Here is a 23,931-nt window from a genome sequence, read left to right on the forward strand (position 1 = left end):
CTGGTATTTTATCTTATCAACCTGAAGGATGAAAGGAGAAGTCGACCTCGACGGAATTTGAACTCAGAAGGTAAAGTGCCGGAAGAAATGCTGCTAAGCATTTTGTTCAACGCACTTATGATTCTGTACTGCCCTAAACAGATGCCATGATAATAGTTCTCAGATGTGACAAACTGCTAGAAGCACTATATAATTGATTAGTATTGGTACAAGGCCACATATTAGTGAGGTCGCGGATGGTATAGTCGATGAAATCGATCTGAGTACTTGATGGATAGATTATTTTATCAATACCAGAAGACTGATCAACAAAGTCAACCGCGACAGGATTTGAACTCTGATCGTAAAGGCGCAGGAGTGGCTGTGTGGTAAGTAGCTTGCTTACCAACCACATGGTTCCGGGTTCATTCCCACTGCGTGGCACCTTGGGCAAGTGTCTTGTGAGTGGATTTAGTAGACGGAAACTGAAAGAAGCCCGTCGTATATATGTATATATATATATATGTATGTGTGCGTATATGTTTGTGTGTCATTGTTTGTTCCCCCCATCATCGCTTGACAACCGGTGCTGGTGTGTTTACGTCCCCGTAACTTAACGGTTCGGCAAAAGAGGCCGATAGAATAAGTACTAGGCTTACAAAGAATAAGTCTTGGGGTCGATTTGCTCAACTAAAGGCGGTGCTCCAGCATGGCCGCAGTCAAATGACTGAAACAAGTAAAAGAGTAAAAGAGTATACGTAACTAAATACTGAGTGGCAGTTTGGCTGCTACTCTACAGATTTTGTCAATGTACCACCCTAGAATGGTTATGTGAGAAACGATAATGTCCGCTAGCTTGCATTTTGAGTATTTGATGTTGCAGACGATAAGTAAAGCTGAAAATATAAGACCGCACTCTCGGCTGGATAGTTTTTGCCTTCTTATGTGAAAAATGACTTATATATTTTCAGTTTATAATCTGGATTAGATTGGATTATCTATATCAAGTCCACTGCAAGGCGAGGGCCTCTGCACCTTCCATCCACCAACCACGGTCTAATGTGGAAGTCGTGATTTTGAGCTTGGTATCATACTGGTTTGATGAACCTACTCTGCCACACTGGTTCGACATGGCTTAGCGGAGGGATGTAGTTTTTATACCCATACCCAGGGTCAGTTAAATCTATTACATCGATTCCAGTACTCAACAGATCTCTCTTGTCATATTCCCGTAATTGATCGGGGACTGGTTGCGCTACATTCGGCGGCTCGCCGTAAATAAAATACGGGGTAAAAGCGCTAAGCAGTGATGTCACCCCGTAAACTAATACTGAATACAAAATGTCAAGAAATAAGAAACGGCCATGGTTTGGATTACATTTGAACGACGAGTTTCAACATACAGAATCACTTTCCTCGACAGGTGTGAATGCCATCAGAAAACTACAAAAATACTAAAGCTGTAGGTATAGAGATCTAAATAACCTTTGATTTACAATCTCCACAAAATATTTACAGGAACCCCAACGAAAACCATTTGCATATACTCATTAAAAAAAAACGAAAATTTGGCAATATCAATAAAGTTAACAATGGTAAAAAATAGGTAGTATTGCTATTACCTCCCTTTTCAAAGTAACAAATCTGAACAGAATACATTAAAACATATATAAAATCTTGCACAATATTTTAAAAAATCTTTATGGAACCAAAAGATTTTATCATCATACAGCCACGTAGTAATAATTCAGAAGACATTTTTATTACCTCAACAGAGAAAACACAATGTACCAAATTACAATCAGACCAAACTCGGCAGACACGTTAACAAAAGCTTATAACATACATAAAAGCAAGCATATAACATAGATCTGTTACAAATGGCATGAGTGAATGGAATGTGATACTATATTAGATATGCAAGCTATCAAAATAAAAACCAGCAGCACAAAGCACATTAATGTAATAAACATAAACTCCACTACGTACCTCGCCAACCATCCCATCGTACTATGCACATCAGCAACAATATTTTAATATTCTCATAAACATTATCGATGCAGAAGGGAGACTTGAACGCGGCCGTGAGTTCCTGGTTTTCAAATAATACAGATTACAAAAGAAGTAGTATAATAACGTCACAAGTAAACTCTCTTTATATCCTAAACAATTCACACGTATATACCACACATACATCACCAAACATCACGTTCTGTTCCACACATACACACATATACACACACAGCTATCACAACGATCAGACAAACAATTTTGCAACTTTTCTCAAACTACCTATCAATTAGCATCACAACACACTCGTCCATAATTAAGAAAACAAGACCACTTTGATAAACTTCAAAGAAATTCAATGGAACGAGTTCCACAAAGAAACAGAACCGACGTTTTCAGAATTCAACAACGTCTGTCACCAACATAGTCACTGTACTACATACAGTCGAAGAAATATTTATAGATGCACCAAGAAATCATATCCCATATAGAAACATAAAAAATACAATGCCAGGAACGAACCAAAAATAACCAGACACATAAAAAAAAAGCCAGAGACAACCCGAAGTAGATTGCAATAAAATGCCAATAATGCCACGGACTAGCCAAATAAAATATCAAATAAATAAGGAAATAAATAAACTAACAAACATTTGCGTCTTACATATGCGAGGGCGTGGCTGTGAGGTTATGAAGCTCGCTTTGCAGTCAAGTTGTTTCGGGTTCAATCCCATTGCGCGGCACCTTGGATGTGTGTCTTGCACTATAACCTCGAGCCGACTAATACCTTGTGAATAAATTTGGTAGACAGAAACTGTATCGAAGCCCGCAGTGTATTTATGTGTGTGTGCGTGTGTGTGTGTGTGCGCGTGTGTGCGTGTCCATTTGTGTCTGATTTTTTCCTATCCATCACTTGACAGTCGGTATTGGTTTGTTTTACACCCATATAACATTGTGGTTTGGCAAGAGAGACTGATCAAACAAATACCAGACTGGTAGTGACTTGTTCGACTAAAATCTTTCAAAGTGGTGCCCCAGCATGGCCGCAGTCCAATGACTACAACATCCACAAAACTGTGTACTTCGCTTCTTAACAGTTTCGACACGGACCACTTACATAAGAAAAGCATACGAGTATATACTACAGCTTAAACATCCTCTGTACATGCAAAGATCACAGATTTTGCCGCAGTAACCGTCATCCCTCTGTCTCAACAACTATCTCCAAGTAATCAAACACTCAGACACTCTACAACATAAGCGACGGATGAGTAGAGTTGTTAGAACGTTGGAAAAGTGTCGTGGTATTTGTTCTGACTCTTTGCATTCTTAGTCCAAATCTTAACAAGGTCGACTTTGCCTCCCTTCGTTTCGAGGTCGATTAAAAACAAAAACAATCCGAGGCGTTATGACAGCGGAACAGTAAGAATGTCGAACCAGATGCCTTGCAGTATTTGATCTGGTTCATTGCGTTTTGAGTTCAAACCCCGCTACTGCCTATTTGGTTGATAGACTTATCTCCTCGGCAGGTTTAACTCCACCACCTAGCTCACTGGATTCCTTTAGCAGATTTTGCTTAATTCTAGGCACTTGGCTCGAGGCTACCACTCTGTTATAATTGTGTTGGAAGGAAGGAGATATCCTCAAATCGGTTTGAGGATATCTCCTCCCTTCCAACACAATCACAACAGAGTGGAGATGCGTGGCATAGTGGTGAAGATGTTGGACATATGATCATAAGATTTTGGTTTCGATTCCTGAACCAGGCGACGCGTTGTGTTCTTCATTTCACGTTGCTCCATTCCACTCAGCTGGAAAAAAATGAGTAATCCTGCAAAAGACTGGCATTCCGTCCAGGTAGGGAATATATACGCAATTGGAAACCAGGAAACCGGGTTCAAAGTCGGTATGACTCGAGAAGGTAACTTTACGGGGTTTTGCCTTTTATTTTTAATCGCTTTTAATCACAACAGATTGACGTCCTATTGCCGAATGTTTGAGGATACCTCATTCCTTTCAGTCATTCCCTTCTGCCCCATAATGGATATTCGGCACTTCTTTACTGACTAAACAATAAAAAGAAATTCATCACAAAGCATTACCACAACAATATCCTAGAAATATCTCTTTCATTCAATCCATACAAACATAAAAATGCATAAACATTTAACGGCTTACCACTCCAGTAACGTTGGGAAGGCGCGTGGCTTAGTGGTTAGAATATCCGGCTCACGGTGGCAAAGTTATGAGTTCGATTCCTGGCAGTGCGGTGTGTCCCTTTCGCAAGAAATGTTATTTCTAGTTGATCCATCCTACTCAACTGGCAAAATGAGTTGTGCCTGTAACTCAGATATACCAATCTTGCCCCCACTCTGTACCACGCCGAACCTCCTTTAAAACTATATTAAAGGTGCGCGTGTCGGTGTCATGCTTTGTCCCTTAAAAGTTAATTTCACGAGAAGGGTGTTTCGTTGGCCGGATTAACTGGAACCCTCGTCGTCCTGACCGACGAAGTGCCAGCAGCAAACATCGCTGTAAATGGATGGAGCCTGTTAATACTGTGTAAAGAAGAGCAGCAACTGTTATATTTTTTACTGTCTACCATGTCCACTTACGATGTGGCCATCTCTAGGATCTGCAAATGTACAGAAGCAGATTACACAGTGCTAGAGAAATGGTAGCTTCTCGAATTAAATAAATACGAGTTCGCAATTTTTTGGCCGAACAACATGAACAGACGATTAATTCATAGCTATCATACGTTTATGCTTTACATTAGCTTATTCGCTCCGTCCAATCAACGTTGCCCGAAAAGGTGCGTCAGACTTGGAAGTGATCGCAGAATAATGTTAAATGAAGTGTTTTGCTCAAGAACATAACGCACCGTTCGATCCAGGAATCGAAATCATGATTTCGCGATCATTAGTGCAATCCCCTAATCACTAATCCACACGCCTTATAGAATACACCTAAAATTACATAAAGCAAGGCGTAGGAGTGGCTGTGTGGTAAGTAGCTTGCTTTCCAGCCACATGGTTCTGGGTTCAGGCCCACTGCGTGGTACTTTGGGCAAGTGTCTTCTACTATAGCCTAGGGCCGACCAAAGCCTTGTGAGTGGATTTGGTAAACGAAAACTAAAAGAAGTCCGTCGTATATGTGTATATATATGTGTGTGTGTGTGTGTATGTGTGTGTGTGTGTGTGTGTGTGTGTGTGTGTTTGTGTGTTTATGTGTTTGTCCCCCTCCCCAACATCGCTTGACAACCGATGCTGGTGCGTTTACGTCCCCGTAACTTAGCGGTTCGGCAAAAGAGACCGATAGAATAAGTACTAGGCTTACAAAGAATAAGTCCTTGGTTCGATTTGCTCGACTAAAGGCGGTGCTCTGGCATGGCCGCAGTCAAATGACTGAAACAAGTAAAAGAGTAAAAGCGTATACAATTCATTACAATGCGGCCGTTACATAACATAGCACAGCGCACAGCCAAGAGGTGATACATTATAATTAAGAAAATTATTTTCTGTATCACAGCTCATCATACAGTACACTACCTACATGTCATAAGACAAGTCAATCCGGGCCGTCCAAGGGATAGACAACAATAACAATTACTACAGCAAAACGTAAGAAAGAGTGTTAGATATGACCTCTATCTATGTACTTACTGACCGTTGTTAGTTATATATTTATAGAAGAATGTGGGCTTCTAAGCTATGGAATTAAACATTGCTATCTTTCGAAATATGATCTAAAAACGAAAATAACTTAATTATTGAAAAGTAAAATAATCCCTAGTGACACAGAAATAATTACTGCAAAAGTGGTGCATTGACTTTCGAAGAGAAGAAAACAATTGTTTATGTCAGAAAAACTTAAAATAATAATGAAGGGAGATATCAGGTGAGTTTTTATCTGAAAGATAGCATTGATGTGTGGTATGGAGTTTGAAATGTACACACACCCGCATAAGCACAGGTGCAAAAAATGTATACTCACACGGACATACATACATGCATACATACATACATACATACATACATACATACATACATACATACATACATACATACATACATACATATGTGTATGTTTGCATGCAAATATATATATATATATATATATATATATATATATATAATATATATATATATATATATATATATATGTATATGCATACAAACATACATACACATATATATATATTTATATGTATAATCACACATAAACATACATATATATAAGCATGTATATATTCGCGCGCGTGGGCGGGTGTGTTTGCATACATGTATATGTGTGAGAGGTAGAGTTTATAAACATGTATGTGTATGTATGTTTGTACGTAGCTATCGATTTATCGCTATACATGTATATGAAGTCGCATACACATAACTCTACGTATAAATACAGCCAATGGAAATTCGTCGGTTTCAACGATGAATATTTGAACTATTCCTTCAACAGAACTACATACACATTGAGGGAACGTAAAATGAGAAACCAGTCACCAGAGAGACACATGTACCCTTGACGAAAATACTCTTGCACAACCAACGAAATATGGTCAGTATATAATAAGGCGGCCCTTTTAAGTTACAAGTGGATTATCCAACCGTCAAGCTGCCCATAGTTTCCGAATAAAAATTGGAATCCGGCCTAAAAGTGGTTTTCCGTAAGCAGGTCGAGGATCTTCTACGACTCGCCCTTGATTTCGACAAATGAACTAATATATGTATATGTGAATAAATATATTTATATATGTGTATGTGTGTTTATGTATTCAAATGTATGTGAGTATTGCGTGTATATTGTGATATATTCTCCTGCATAGATGCAAAACTGGGATCACATAAAGCCAACACATTAAGACCCACATGACCTTTGACATCCAGTGTCAAATGAAGATACTTTTACTTTGATACACGGTTTAAATTACGCATACATAAATGCTTCGTCGTAACAATACTGATGTCACCGAATCAGTCTCCTTCTTTTTTACTGAAGACACAATGCCTGAAATTTTGGAGGAGGGGCCAATTCGATTACATTGACTCCAGTGTTTCATTGGTACTTCATTTATCGACCTCGGAAGGATGAAAGTAAAGTCGACCGCGGTGAAATTTGAACTCAGAACAGAAGGATGCTTGAAATTCCGCTAAACATTTTGCTCTGTGTGTTGACGATTCATGAAACGAAACAACAATCAGCAAGTGTGTACAATGAAAGTAAATAGGTGAAATGAAAACAATTGGAAGAGAAGCAAGCTTTTATGAAAGAAAAGTAAGAGCATTAATAGAAAGAGGAGAAAAACAATTATAAACTCTTATAAAAATTACAAGGGCTAATAACATTGCCGGTATAGTGCAAAAATGTATTTGGAGTGTGCTATTATAGGATCAGAAGTGGAGACACAAATGGGTGACAGGAGAATAATTGAGAAGAGATCTGGAGGGATTATAAGTGAAAAACAGAGTAGGGTAGCAAGTGAGGAAATGGGAAAGTGAAATTATGACAAAGATTAGAGAAAGGGTGAAAGACGAAAAAGGTTGAATGCGAGGGGACAGGAGTGAGGAGAGATGCAGAGAAGCATAAAATTGGATATGTTTCTATAGTATAATAATTAAATATGTAACGATGCCAATTGTTGGTGTAAATAGCATCAAATATACGTTAATGAATATACAGCTTGAGCATCAATATATGTGTCGGGCATTCAAGAATGCAATTCAATGCGTCCATCTAAAAGTGCAAATGGAAGCATCCATATATATGTATACATAGGTGTACGCACACACGCATGCATGCACGCACATACACACACGCATATATATATATATATATATATATATATATATATGCGTGTGTGTGTATATGTATGTATGTATATGTATATGAAGAGGGAGCAAGAAACTCATAGCTCCATACAACTGATACATACATAAATGTACGCGTGCGTTCATTTATTGATCTGCAGGTGAGATATTTATTTATTTATTTATTTATATTGGGACACGGATGGGAAAAATAGAGAAAGATACAGAATAATGAAGAAAGAAAGGTATTTGATGGATATAAGAAACTACACACACTCACGCACATATACATATATATACACACACACACACACACACACACATATATATATATATATATATGAATATATATATATATATATATATATATATGAATATATATATATATATATATTATATATATATATATATATATATATATATAATATATATATATATATATATATATATATGTAGAGAGAGGGAGAGAGGGAGAGAGATAGAGAGGTGGGAGTCTTGTGAATAGAATGGTGTAATTAGGAATTTTCATAATTCTTTTCCATTCAGTTTCATGTTTAATCAAATCAACTCGAACACCATTATAAATGGTTTCACCTCAGAACAAATCATTGTGCATAGATTGATTATGTTCTTTTCAGTTCTACATTCATTCCGAAACCACTTACGTTCGCTTCATATACATTTTTAATTCACTTTGTATTGGACGATTCAAATTTGTTGAATCTGGCATATAACCACCTATCTTCACTTCCACCACCACCCCATGAACAAACGGTGAAAATTCTATGTGGTTATTTCATCTGCAAGGAATAGCAGGCAAGTCCCAATTAAATCTTACCACACACTACTGTTTTAATATAAAAATTTCATGGTGAATATTATGACCCTTATACACAAATGACAGAATGGGTATGGCTGTAACATTGTTTATACATCTGCTCGATTAGCAATGATTTGGAGTTAAGTAGATCAACAAAAACGAAAAAGTATTCACTAACGCATTTGTTTGGAATTGTTGCGAAACATCTCTCAAATCACACATTACTCTTCCTAAAAAATTAAATGGACATTGGACAAAGAATATAGTTCTTTGCGGGAGGGTAATGACAGGTAATGTCTGCTCAATCAATCCTGACCTTCGGCTAAACTATAGCTGCAACAATAGCCGACACGTCAGTACTTGATAGTGACACTTGCGGTTAGCTATTGGAACTTCAAATCATTTCCTTCTCTGTTTTGTCTGATGATGAACACACTGCATAATGCTAAGACGAAGTAAAAATTAACATAATAAAATAAAAAGGTCTCGGCTGCATGTATTTGACCATTGATCTATCAGCTCAGTCAAAGATGATTTGAGATTAAGCAACTACAGCATCAACCATTTTAAAATTAGTAGAAATTGATATTCGATCGAATGAAATATCAAAGAACCGTTCCTTCAATACTATGAAAATATTCACATCTTGCGTAATATGAAGATAAAAGATAAAATACAATTTAATATACAAAGTAATACGAAGTTATGTAAGACGTAAGTAATAATATGCGATGACCTATTGAGGCATTGACCAGAGTTCAACGTTCAAATAAAAAATTAAACAGAAATGCGTGACATTATATACCCTCAGTTACTTCGCCGCTATATCAATTATATATTACATTTATAAATTCTACATCGGGAATGACAAGAGCAACTTTAATGGCTAATTTAGATAGTTTGATGAGTTAACTTTTCTTTGAAATATCCTATAATTCTAAGGAGATATGTGTGACATCATTACGATTTGCTATAAGGTAAAATGAGAAAGCGCGAAGGTATAAAATGTCGAATGCCAATGATAAGTTATATATCAAGACTTGGAATGATGCTAAGGCCACTCTGTTCAAGGAAGCATGAAAGACTAGTTACAATAACTACTGGACTAAAGCAGATCTGACTCTTGTCGAGGTTTCTTTTAAATTTCTGTTTGGTGACATTCTTCAAAATAATTATTATTGTTGTCGTTTATGGTCAGTGAGAATAGAAAGTATGAAGATGGCTTACATGTCAGTGAATATCTATTTCGATGAAATAGAGAACAACGACTAGTCAACCTAGAAACGTGTCTCAACGGTGCATTTGCAATTTATGAAGATGGCTACTTTGTTACTGAATATATGTGCTTCAAAGCATTTGCCAAGTTAGAAGCAGAGATCAGCATCGAAATGACAAATTGATTGACCAGCAACACAGGTTTACAGCACAAAACTGGAGGCAGTGTCTAACTTCAAATACCCGTAGGCTATACAACATATTCATAAGTTCTGGCAAAAACATATAGTAATATATATTATGGATAGGTAGATGGATAGATGCAGACATACACACATACACACATACATACACACATACATACATACATAAATACGTACATACATACATACATACATACATACATACATACATACATACATACATACATACATACATATAAATATACTTTCACTTCACGTACTAGTTAACTGAAAGCGTTAACGTTAAGAATCTCTCTATATATAAACGGCAGTTTGTCTGTCTGTGTGTCTGTATGTCTGTCAGGTTGTACCCTCACCCTGACCACGGCTTTCAACTGATTCTGATGAAACTTGACACACACATAGCCAAATGTCATAATTCAAAACTAACGCAGCGCAAATTTTGAAAAGTTCCCCCAGTTCTGAAAAAAATCGATAAATTCGACATAGGGTCGAGAATCAGAAGCACAAACCACAGACTGTCTAGGGGACGCAACTCAACCTTTTTAACTCTCAACTCCATCAATATCCAGCTACTTGAAGCTATTCCTGGTGATGTCCACGTCTACAAATCTATTGATAGGACAGCAGACCCCGCCGAGCTTGCCGATTATCCTGTTGAATTCCTGAATTCACTTGAACCGCCAGGCCTGCCGCCACACATCCTGAAGTTAAAAGTCGGTGCGCCCATTATGCTCATCAGGAATTTGGTTCCACCTAAACAGTGCAACGGCACACGTCTGGTTGTGAAACATTTGCCACCACATTTAATAACGGCCACAATACTTACCCGTTGTGGGAAGGGAGAGGACGTCTTCATTCCACGCATGCACCTTCAACCGTCGGGCGCTGAACTACCAATCCACTTCAGGCGTTCTCAGTTTCCTGTTAAACTCTACTTCGCAATGTCCATCAATAAATCCCAAGGCCAAATGCTACAAGTCGCTGGGTTACAGTTGGGCGAACAGTGCTTCGCCCACGGTCAATTCTACGTGGGCTGTTCACGCGTTGGGAGGCGCAATGATGTTTTTATGTTTTCGCCCAAAGGGACAGCTGGGAACATCGTATACACAGAAGTTTTCGAGTGAAGAGAAGACATTGCAACCTACACATGCGCCTTCGTTCCCTAGAGGGAAAGGACTAGATTGGGATTAGTCGTTGCCTACTAGGGGCTTTTACATACCCGGGCAACGCTGGGCTATGCTGCTAGTTCAGAATAATAATAATAATAATAATAATAATAATAATATAATAATAATAATAATAATAATAATATTGCTTATTGATTGACATGAGCATCCCCTGTGATCATAATATCTCGGCGAAAGAGTTTGACAAGCTCAGAAAATATAAAGACCTGCTCATTGAAATTGAGAAAATGTGGCATCTCAAGGCGGTTACAATACCAGTGATCGTAGGAGCACTAGGAATGATCAAGAAGGGAACCGAAAATTATATGAGAATGATCCCTGGCTTACCATCCCTGCAAGAAGTGCAAAAGATTGTCTTAACTGGTACATCACACGTATTGAGAAGAGCATTGTCGATGTGAGAACTATTACTACCCACGTATTTTAATTAAACTTTTTAAAAAAATGAACGAACTAGTGAGTTTAGTTTAATGGCCTACCAATGTATACTATGAGTTACTTTGCCCTAGGAGTCGGGAAGACACTCGGCAAGAAATGGAAGCAAATTTGAAAGAAGAAAAGAAAAAAGACAATGATAATAATAATAATAATAATAATAATAATAATAATAATAATAATAATAATAATAATAATAATTCTTCCTTAGGTACAAAGCCTGAATTTTAGGGGAGGGGTTTAGTCGATTACATCGATGCCAGCGCTCAACTGATACTTATTTTGTCGATCCCGAAAGGATGAAATGCCGCTATGCATTTTGCCCGATCGCTAACGTTTCTGCGAGCTTGCCGCCTTAATAACAACAACAATAACAACAACAGCAACAACAACGGCAGCAACAACATCAATAATAATAATTATAATTATCCTTTCTACTACAGTCATAAGGCCTGAAATTTTGGGGAAGTTGGCGCAAGTCGATTACACCGACCCCAGTACATAACTGGTACTTATTTCATCGACCCCGAAAAGATGAAAGCAAAGTCGACCTCGACGGAATTTGAACTCAGAACGTAAAGACGGACAAAATACCGCTAGGCGTTTTCCCCGGCGTCCTTGCGATTCTGCCAGCTCACCGCTTTAATTATAGTGATAATAATGCTTTATAATATAGGCACAAGGCCTGAATTTTGAATGAGGGGACTAGTGTATCCTCTAAAGGATGAAAGGCACAGTCGACCTCGGTGGAATTTGAACTCAGTCCTTTCTACTAACGATTCTGCCAGCTCGCCGCCTGAGTTATAACAATAATAATAACCACTCAGAGAAACTGAACATATTCTTTTCTACTCTAGGCACAAGGCCCGAATTTTGTGGGGAAGGTGTCAGTTGATTAGATCGACCCCAGTATGCAACTGGTACTTAATTTATCGACCCTGAAAGGATGAAAGGCAAAGCTGACCTCGGCGGAATTCGAACTCAGTACGTAAAGACACGAAATACAGCTAAGCATTTCGCCCGGCATGCTAATGATTCTGCCAGCTCGCCGCCTTAGTTATAACAATAATAATTACAACCACTCAGAGAAACTGAACATATTAAAGCATAAATATAAGTGAAAATAAAAAATGTGCCCTTTTAAAGCCTAGCCAGGCTCATGAGCCCGGTTACCCGGTTTCTATAGCGTATGTGTTTCCCAGCTGAACGGGACGCCAGTCCTTCGGAATGTCGCTCATTTTTGCCAGCTGAGTGGACTGGAGCAACGTGAAATGAAGTGTTTTGCTCAAGAACACAACGCGTCGGCCGGTCCAGGAATCAAAAACACAATCTTACGAGCATGATGCTGACACCCTAACCACTAAGCCACGCGCCTCCACAAAGCACAAATATGGAAAAAATATTGCTCTTTATGGCTGCAATAGTGCACTGAGAAAAATCTAAACAATGGATGTCCCTTGGAAAACATAGAATCCTTAACTACTGGCTGAATATCCTCTCTGAGTCTCAAGAGAGATTGACTGCCTGCACAATAGTTTTATGCACGACTCCAGGAAAATCCCTTCCTGATAAGTAATGCAGTAACCACAAAAAATAGTGATGGTACTTCTAATCGGCAAAACAAAAAAAGAACTACCGACCAATTACATATCTTACAACCATGTATAAAATGCTAACATTCATTATTAGTAAATATATATATATGCTCCTGATAGACAACAAAATATTCCCCCAACGAACAAAACGGTTATAAACATGGCTTTTAATCAATAAAGTTATTCTAGAGGGCTGCCACAAACGATACAAACGTATTTCTATTGCCTGGATTGATAACAAAAATACTTTCCCTATAGCTATAGTGAGAAATGATTGGAAATCTGTATAAAATCTATCCGGTTATTGGAAAATTTTGCTCAAATAATATGAAGCACTGGAAGACAACTCTAATACTGAACTATGGATGTTTACAAGTGGTATATTGTTGCTGACGAAGGCTCCAAAAAAAGATTCGAAATTTACAACTAATTATTTTACCATTTTATGTCCATACACATATTGTATAAGCAAATGAATGTGCTCCATAGTATTTTATAGCAACGAAATGCAATATTGATTTCAAACTTTGGTACAAAGCCAGCAATTTTAGGAAGATGGAGATAAGTCGATAACATCGACCCCAGTGCTAAAAGACGGACGAAATGCCGCTAAGCATTTTGTCCGACGCAGTAAAGGTTCTGCCTTAAATATTAGTAATATATCATTTAACGTTCATTCGCGCTGCCACAAAACTATGAAATGCGCAAATTGGTCTATATCCAGTTAATCCATCAATTCTGTGTTCAGATTCCGCCGAGGTCACATGCGTCTTTCATCCTTTCGGTATTGATAAAATAAGTACCGGATGATCACTGTGGTCGATGAATCAACTTAACCGCTCCACTAAAATTGCTGGCCTTATGCCAAAATTTGAAACTAATATTAATAGGTTTATAACCAATGTTTATATACATATACACATATATATATGTATGTATATATATACATATATATATATATATGTATATGTATATATATATATACATTTCGCCATGCTGGACCGTTGACCTCTACTGTTCTTTTCATTCTCTTTCTGTTTATTTTCTCTTATACTTCTCTGATGAGGAGCGTAGGGTCGAAACGTAAACGACTTTCGTCAATTTTTCCGAGCTTCAAACTAATACGCCTGTCTTTGTCTTTTGTTTTTCTATAAATTTCTGCTCTGTGTGTGTGTGTATGTGTGTGTGTGTGTGTGTGTGTGTGTGTGTGTGTGTGTGTGTGTGTGTGTGTGTGTGTGTGTGTGCTAAATATAATGAGACAACAAAGCCGAAGGCTGTGCGGAATTTTCAGGACATTTATAAAGAGTAAGTTAGTCTTACAGCTGTGTCTGGGATATTAGGGATAACCCTTCAGCAGAGACGATGTGAGCTGGTTAAATAGAGGGAAATAGTAAAGTTCCATAGCACTTACATAGCCTTACCTGCCACTTTGGGTCTTCTGGATACCAATACCTCCCTCATATATGTATAAATATATATATACTTACATATATAATATATATATATATATGTATATATATATATATATATATATATAATATATATATATATATATATATATATATATATATACTGTATATATATATATATATATATATATATATATATATTATATATATATATATTATATATATATATATACACATATATATATATATATATACATATAATATAGACATATATATATTATATATATGCATACATACACACACACATCTATATATTCAGTCTCTTTCTACTCTGAGTTTCGCCTGGGTGTGCACAGGTTCTTAAAGCAAATTATATATATGTTTATATAGACCCCAGCCCACATATACATTTAAATTGTGCGTAGCTTTGTGCTTGTGCTTCTCCCCCATCGCATTGTTTGGTTTGTTTGAGGAGCCGTAACTTAACAATTTGACAAAAAAGTGAACCATAAACTTAATAAGGAATAAGCTTAATAAGAATGAAGTCCATTTACTCGACTAGACATTTGAATGCAGTGCGCCAGCATGACTACAATCTTTTGACTAAAAGAATGTACAAGATAAAAAGAGTAAAACGATATTAAATTAAGCATAGCCATGTTGAATTCCGTCCAAAAACCACCAAGAGTACGCTTAGTAATATATTTTTTCACTGTTTACTTCTCTCGGAGATTTCAAATTTATTTATGAAATTCCTCGACTATTCAACTTGTATATTGTTTTCGAAATTTTAAATCTTCAAAGATGCAATAGAATATATTAGTTCTCAAATTCTGTTGAAATATATAATATGTAGCTTCTCACGACTGACTTACAATTAATCTACATTGTTTCCTTTCAATAATCGGTGATTTAGAAACAATATCGGCATAATTTCCGCCATCTGAAGTGAAGCAAAACGTCTCAGAAATGACGAGCCAATGAGAAAGTCTCTTCCTGGTCGCTAGACACTGCTACAAATAATTGTCATATCTAACTCATATGATATCGTACTATCTTAAAGGGAACGATCTAGTGGCTCGTATAGTAGTAGGTGTGCAGTCTTCTACAAGAAAAAAGAACGATTGACGAAACAACGCTGGAATTCTTTTGGAACTAAACAACAAAAAAAGCAACTCAGAACTGCATTATCAAAAGTTTTTTCCATATTTTTCAGTTAGCTGGCAGAGGCGTTAGCAAGTCTGGCAAAATACTGAGCAGTATTCCTTCTGTTTTTTCTATGTGCTGAAACAAATATCTTACAGGTAAAGGGCATCAATATTTATCCTTAATCAATAGGAGTCCGAATAAAATTTTATCATTATGTCATGGATTTGGGATCCCAACGTTTCAAAATTTATTTGGAACAAAAACATTACTTAGAAATAATATATTTCCAAATCTCTCAGAGAGATTTATGCAGTACCAGCACGATAAAGTGATAGCATGTTGTCAACTTAATGTGACAGTCCCATGAAAAGGAAGAATGCTACTGTTATTTAGCCCTAGGAAATACCTGGGAGATTTAGAAATATATTATTTCTATTTTCAAAAATCAGTGACTGTATTTCACTTGTAATATATACATCGGCATCGGCAGCTAGCAAGCTACTCCAGACTGATGATGAGCAATGACTCTGAAACTAGTCTCTGGGTGCTGGTTGGAGATGCTTGTCTCTACTTTGAAAACATAAGGACACAGAAAATGTGTCAAGTCCAACAGGAAACGGTGTTTCCTAGGGCTAAATAACAGTAGCATTCTTCCCTTTTATGGGACTGTCACATTAAGTTGACAACATGCTATCAAAACATTACTTGTATAAGTGTGGCTGTGTGGTAAGAAGCTTGCTTCCCAACCACATGGTTCCGGATTCACTTCCACTGCGTGGAACTTTGGGCAGGTGTCTTCTACTATAGCCGCAAGTTGTGAGTGGATTTGGTAACCGGAAACTGAAAGAAGCCTGTCGTATGTGTGTGTGTATGTGTGTATGTGTGTGTATGTTGTGTTCGTGTTTGTCTCCTTATCACCGTTTGACAACCAGTGTTCGTATGTTTACGTCCCCGTAATCTAGCGATTAGGCAAAAGTACGGATAGAATAAGTACTAGGCTTAAAGAAAAAAAAAATAAAATGCGGTCGAGGTGTTTGACTTAAACCCTTCAAGGCGATGCTCCAGCATGGCTGCAGTCAAATGATGGAAACAAGTAAAAGAATTCCCGTTTAGTTTATCCAGTCATGTTTTGTCAATCCTCTTCTCTGGGTTTCTAAGTATATAATTATGTTTATTCTTTCACTAGTTTCAGTCATTGGGCAGCAGTCATGATGGGGCACGCCTCGCATTGAAGGAGTTGGGGGTCGGACAAATCGACCCCAGTATCTATTTATTTTTAAAGACAGTTACTTATTCTAAAGCCCTTTTTTGCCAAACTGCTAAGTTACGAGAACGTAAACGAACTAACATATGTTGTCAAGTGGTGGACGGCGTGTGGCAAACACAGACACAAGACAACACACATGCATATATATATATATGTTTGTTTGTTTGTTTTCGTTCGGTTTCCCTGTATGTCTCCATTGTCCTGTTTTTGTTCCTAACTTTGACCCCCCCATAAATCCAAAATTTTATGTCCCTAGGCATAAGTGGACTCGAGGTCATTTTCCCAGTGAGCTGCCTAACGGGATTGAACAACGAACCAAATTGCTTCAAATGGGACTTCTTAACCACACATCCAGGCCTATGTAATAATAAACGATGCATATTTTTGTTGGTTAACATATTCAGGAGGACTTGTCCAAACACTTTCTACTATAGGCACAAGGCCTGAAATATTGGTGGGGAGGGGCTACATCAGTGCTCAGCTAGCTCTTATTTTATCGAATCAGAAACAATGAAAAGCAAAGGCAACCTCGACCGAGTTTGAACTCGGAGCGTTAAGCCGGAAGAAATGCTGCTAAGTATTTAATCCGGAATGGTAATGATTCTGTTAGTCCTCATCATTAGGTTGTCACAGAATAATCCCTTCTACTACAGGTTCAAGGCCTGAAATTTGAGGGGAGTGAGTGAGTCGATTATATCGGTCCCTTTGCAGAACTGGTACTTATTTAATCGACACCGAATGGATGAATGGTAAGATCGACCTCGACGGAATTTGAACTCAGAACATAAAGACGGGCGAAATACCACTAAGCATTTTGCCTGGCGTGCTAATGATTCTGCCAGCACGCCGCCATGGGGTGTCACATAATGATGGAACGTATTTTATTTGTAATTTCGAAGAACCACGGTACTCAGCAAAATAAACGTGTTCTTCCCTATTGTAGTTACTTTCGTTTTAAATGTGTCTCCATTATTACGAGACACCCTGTATGTATGTAGATATATATGTATGTATGTATCTATCTATCTATATATGTATCTATGTATGTATGTGTGTTTGTATATGCATGTATGTATGTGTGTATATATGTACGTATGTATGTATGTATATACGTATGTAAGTACATACACAAACATATATATACATACAGATAGATAGATAGATAGATAGATAGATAGATAGATAGATAGATAGATAGATAGATAGATAGATAGATTGAAGATGAATAAAGGATGCAATACAAATTTGGAAAGCGATTTACTTTACGGTAAGTGACTATTTCAATACAAATCAATCGACATCTAGTCTCCGCCATTTGCAAGGAACTAATAGAAAAGTCTCCAATAGACTTAATTACTTATTCAGTGTTGTACATTGTATCCTACATATCGTTACACAAGGTTTGAAACAGAGGGAGAGAGAGGCGGGGAAAGAACGACAGAAATTGGAAGAGAGAGCGACAGAGATAGAGAGAGAGTATGAAGTTTACAAAGGCCTTTCATTTTATTTTAAGCAAATCCCTCGTGTTGGTCGTACGTCATATATCAAACAGCCAAGTAGACGGCAACATACGGTAAAAGCTTTGAATGCAACCATCGCCATGATCGGATGTGTCCGTTGCTCTTCGTTGAGTTTGCAGTGTCTGTTGCGTATCGATTAATGCCACGTTGTCCGTGAAGTGATAACTATCTAGTAAATACATTTATATATTTATTTATGTAAATATTTCATTTGATAAATATTAATATACACGCACATCTAACAAAATACATTTTTTTACATATTCGCACTTGATAAATATTTGAATATGTACACACATGCTCACAAAAACACGCACCTCCTTAAACATACATCTTAAAACATACATAAATACATACATACACATATACATACATACGTACGTACATACATACATACATACATACATACATACATACATACATACATACATACATACATAAGCAACGAACGACTGAGCTTTTTCTTTCCTCTCTTTCCCTTCAACTAATTATGTCAAAGCGCTACAGTTACATTTCCTCTACTTCACGTCATGGACGCTGCTCTTCCTCTCTTTTTCTAATCACGTGAAAGCATTACCAACGGGCTAAGTAACGGAACGACAAGCAGAATTATTATAAGATGCACGGAGAGAAAGAGCTAACGACAAAGCTATTAACTGATCACTCAATCGGCAAATCTCAGTTAGCAACCATTTCTCCTCACGCTGCATCCTACAGCTTTCTCTTCACAAGAATATCACTGGCATCCCGTCGGTTACGAGGTGATGTGTTCCGGCTGATCCGATCAACGGAACAGCCTGCTGTTCGTGAAAATAACATGCAAGTGGCTGAGTACTCCACAGACACAAGTGGCCTTAACGCAGTTCTCACAGAAATTCAGCATGACAGAGAATGGGACAAGTTTGGCTCTTTGAATTATATGCCAGCTGAGTGGACGGGAGCAACGTGAAATAAAATGTCTTGCTCAAGGATACGAAACACGCCGCCAGGAATCCGAGCTTACAATTATGAGTCAGCCGTTCGAGAATTTGGACCTGGAAATTTCGATTTCCAGTGACTTCGAGGGCCACCTCCCAGTGGTGTCGGGCGTCAACGAAGAGCCCTCGACTACAACAAGACAACCAAAGTTTTTTTTCCAAAGTCTGGGGTCTCCCGCACCTAAGCCCTAGGCCATCACCTAATCACCCTTACTCGTCTTCTTGCTTAACAAAAACCACAACAACAACAATTATGAGCCAAGTAACCCCTAACCACTAAGCCACGCGCTTTAGTGGTTAGGCTATTCAGTCTTGTATCAGATTTCCGGCGGTATGTTTTCACCTTGAGCTGGCAAAGATGAGTTGTAAATCAAAAAACCAGCCTTGTCATATACTGTCTCAAGTTTAATCTACTTTAGAGCTACGTTCAGGGTACGTGTGTTTGTGAAATACACAGCCACTTACATGTTAATTTCACGAGCAGAATCGGATCAACTGGAACGCTCCTCGTCGTAACCGACGGAATGCCAGTTTATAATAGCCTTTGTTTTCATATCAAACGCAGCTTGGCAATAAATGCCATGGCTAATATATCAAGAGAAATTATTGTAAATTATTGAATGCAAAGAGGAAGATAAACTCTCGTCTATCTTTTATCTTGCTGCAATCATGGGACTGCGGCCAAGCTGGAGCACCGCTTTGAAGAGTTTGCTTGAACAAATCAACATCAATGCATTTCCGTTAATAAAAGAACGGTCTTTTTTCTATCAGTCTCCGTTGTTAAACACAAACATACACAGATAGATTCACACACTCACACACACACAGACATACATACATGTGTGTGCGCGTACATGTGTGGTCTGCCTGCCTTGTCAGTGGGGTGGCATCATTCGAAAGCTACACTTTGAGGAAGTGCATTGTGACCAGCGGTGTATAACATTTGTTAATCTGTTGTATACAGCGATACAGTAACACACATGGGACACACAAAGATACACACACACACACGCACGCACACACACACACACACATACACACACACACACACACGCACACACATACACAACTGTCATTTACATATTTTTCTCTCCAAAATCCACTCACAAGTCGTACCGGAGCTATAGTTAAAGACACTTGCCCTAGCCGCTGCGTAGTGGATTGAACCCGAAATCTTAACCACTCGGCCATACCTACGCCTATTCGAAAATAAGAAAAAAACCTTTTTAAATAATCGCTTTCGTCTTGGTACTTGAAGAGTTCGAAACCGTGATGTTATCTACGTTATAGCGCCCCATAGCAAAACCAGAAGTATTGTTGACATGGAAACCTTGGATTGAACACGTGACCAATACGTTTGAGTTTTAATTTCTAATTCAACGAAAATAGAGTTTTTATCTTATTAAACCGTTTCTAATGTGTCGAAATCAGCACATTACTGCGTAGTGTTATTTTCATACAATAGCGAGGCAGTGGCGGATACTTCTCCAAGTATATATATACATGTATGTATGTACGTATGCGTGTGCATGTGTGTATGTGTGTGCATGTGCACATAGACACGCGTGCGCATATATATATATATATATATATATATATTATATATATATGTGTGTGTGTGTGTGTGTGTGTGTGTTTGTATGTGTGTACATATATATCTATACATATACATTTTTCTATCGTTCTCTCTTTCCCTCTCTCTCTCTCTTTCTCTCTCCATATATATATATGTGTGTGTGTGTGTATGTATGTATGTATGTATGTATGTGTGCGTTTGAAACAAATATGTATGTATATGTATAAATATGTGTGTACATACACACATACACACACACATTTATATTATCTACGTGTGTGTGTTTCTGTGTACCTCTCTCTCTCTCCCTTTCTCTCCCTCTCTCTCTCTCTCTCTCTCTCTCTCTCTCTTTGTACACACACATACACATATGTATGTATATATATATATATATATATATATATATATAAGCACAGAGAGGGAGAGAGACAGACAGCGGCAAATAGCGAGAGATAAACACGTACATATACACACACTCGCACGCACACACACACACACACACACATACACACACACACACACACACACACACACACACACACCACACACACACACACACACACACACACACACACGAAGATAGATACAGAAACTGAAATTGGGAATTGATAAATTATTCTGCTCATTAAACAATTTTGATACCATTTCTACTACACAGTCAGTCAATGTTGGAATCAATAGTTTATCTAGCTTTATCGATTAGATATCAACTCAGATTTCTTCGATAATCGTATCTCTATATATATCTCTTGCCAAGAACGAAGTGTGATGTAGGAAATTCTCGCTTTTTATTCAGTCTCAAAACCTTCCTGTTTGACCTTCTCTATTCAATTGGTTTTATTATAGTTTGGTTTTCCCCTATCAACTTGTCAATAATTAATTTATCATCTATCTTCTGCGAGGGATGGGTGCATCGTTGTACTGTTGTTGTCTTTATTGCTTAACCCTCAGTTGGCCTTAATTGAGCAGCTGGGTGTGGTTTGAATGAGATAGCTAATGCTATCAGGCCTAGGTACGATATAGAGGTGACCCTCGTTGGGTCGTAATTGAGCAGCTGGGTGTGGTTTGAATGAGATAGCTAATGCTATCAGGCCTAGGTACGATATAGAGGTGACCCTCGTTGGGTCATAATTGAGCAGCTGGGTGTGGTTTGAATGAGATAGCTAATGCTTTCAGGCCTAGGTACGATATAGAGGTGACCCTCGTTGGGTCGTACTTTATATACATAGCATGTTCGTCCGTCGGAGCGACGAGGAATATCCGGGATGGTTCCTAATTGAGCAGCTGGGTTAGACTTGAGAGAGATAGCTAGTGCCATCGGTCCTAGATGCAACATAGAGCTGTCCGTCATTTGATCACACATATACGTGAGAGGTGGCATCAAAAAGTTCCCAGATTAGTTTTGTGGGGCGCCAACAGATGGCAGTGCACGGTTGCCTGCGCAATGAGAACCAGCAGTGACCCCTTCATTAAGTAGTGTGCCGAGTGACATCGCTGTATACTTCTCCTGTTTGTTCTACCAGACCTATATTTACATACATACCTACATTATATATATATGTATATATATATATATATATATATATATATATATATATATATATATATATATACGCCATGATAGATCGCTAGCCACTACACCTTTTTCTATTTTCTCTCCTTGTTTATTTCTGTATTTCTTTCTGTTGAAGAGCGTAGGCTCGAAACGTAAAATACTTTCTCACTTCCCGAGCATTAAACTAATACATCTGTTTGTTGTTTACACATCCATCACCGTCTTTTGTTTTTTGTTTTTCTTCTGTAAATTCTCACTATATATATATATATATATATATATATATATATTATATATATATATATATACGAGGGGGCATGAATAGTTCCTGGTATCGCGAAAGTCCTGGCTTGAGGCCCAAACATCCGAGTATTTTAGGGGATTTTACAGGGCTTAGAAAACTGAAGGACTGCTACAATAAGTGTGTGAATCTGAGAGGGGAATATGTTGAAGGAAATCATAATGAAATAATCCTCCTGTAATTTTTTTTTTCACCTGAAGCCAGAACTTTTCTGCATCCCCTCCTATGTGTGTATATTTATATGTATATATATATATGTGTGTATGTGTATGTATGCGTTTCTCTGTGTGTATCCCTCGCCACTGACAACAAATGCTGGTTTGTTTAAGTCCCTGTAACTTAATGGCTCAGCAAAAGACCCTGCTAGAATAAGTACCAAACTTTAAAGCATAAAGTTAGGGGATCGATTTAAAGGCAGTGCCTCAGCATAGCCGCACTCCTATGAGTGAGACAAGTAAACGAATAAATTAAAAACAAACCTGCTCACCAACTTGTAAGAGTACAAATTGTAAGGGTCAGAAACAAAATTTAGTTGACTGTAACCTTCAAAAAGTGCTCATATTTTTGTCCCTAAATCAACGCAGATTAAGCAATCATATAGACGCTCCCTATTGGCTTGTATTTTTGTTTACAAGATTTAGTGCGGAAAGAAAGGGTTGTGCATACGACCCTTGCGGGTTCCCCGAGGTATGTCGCAGGCGATCTTGCTGATGTTTACACTCTCAGATGTCCTGTCACATCCTTCAGTTTTTCTACTGCTACTACCATAGCCTCTGTTTGTGGGAATTAACTAGTCTCATGCCTCTTCCAATTGGACCCTCACAAGCTACTTACTTCAATGCTGTGCCCTCCTCTATCCAATGCCACCAGTCCTAACCCTAACTCTTACCACTAATACCATTCCTTGTTCCTCAGAAGAC

The sequence above is a fragment of the Octopus sinensis genome, linkage group LG9 (assembly GCF_006345805.1).
Source record: "Octopus sinensis linkage group LG9, ASM634580v1, whole genome shotgun sequence".
Taxonomy (NCBI): domain Eukaryota; kingdom Metazoa; phylum Mollusca; class Cephalopoda; order Octopoda; family Octopodidae; genus Octopus; species Octopus sinensis.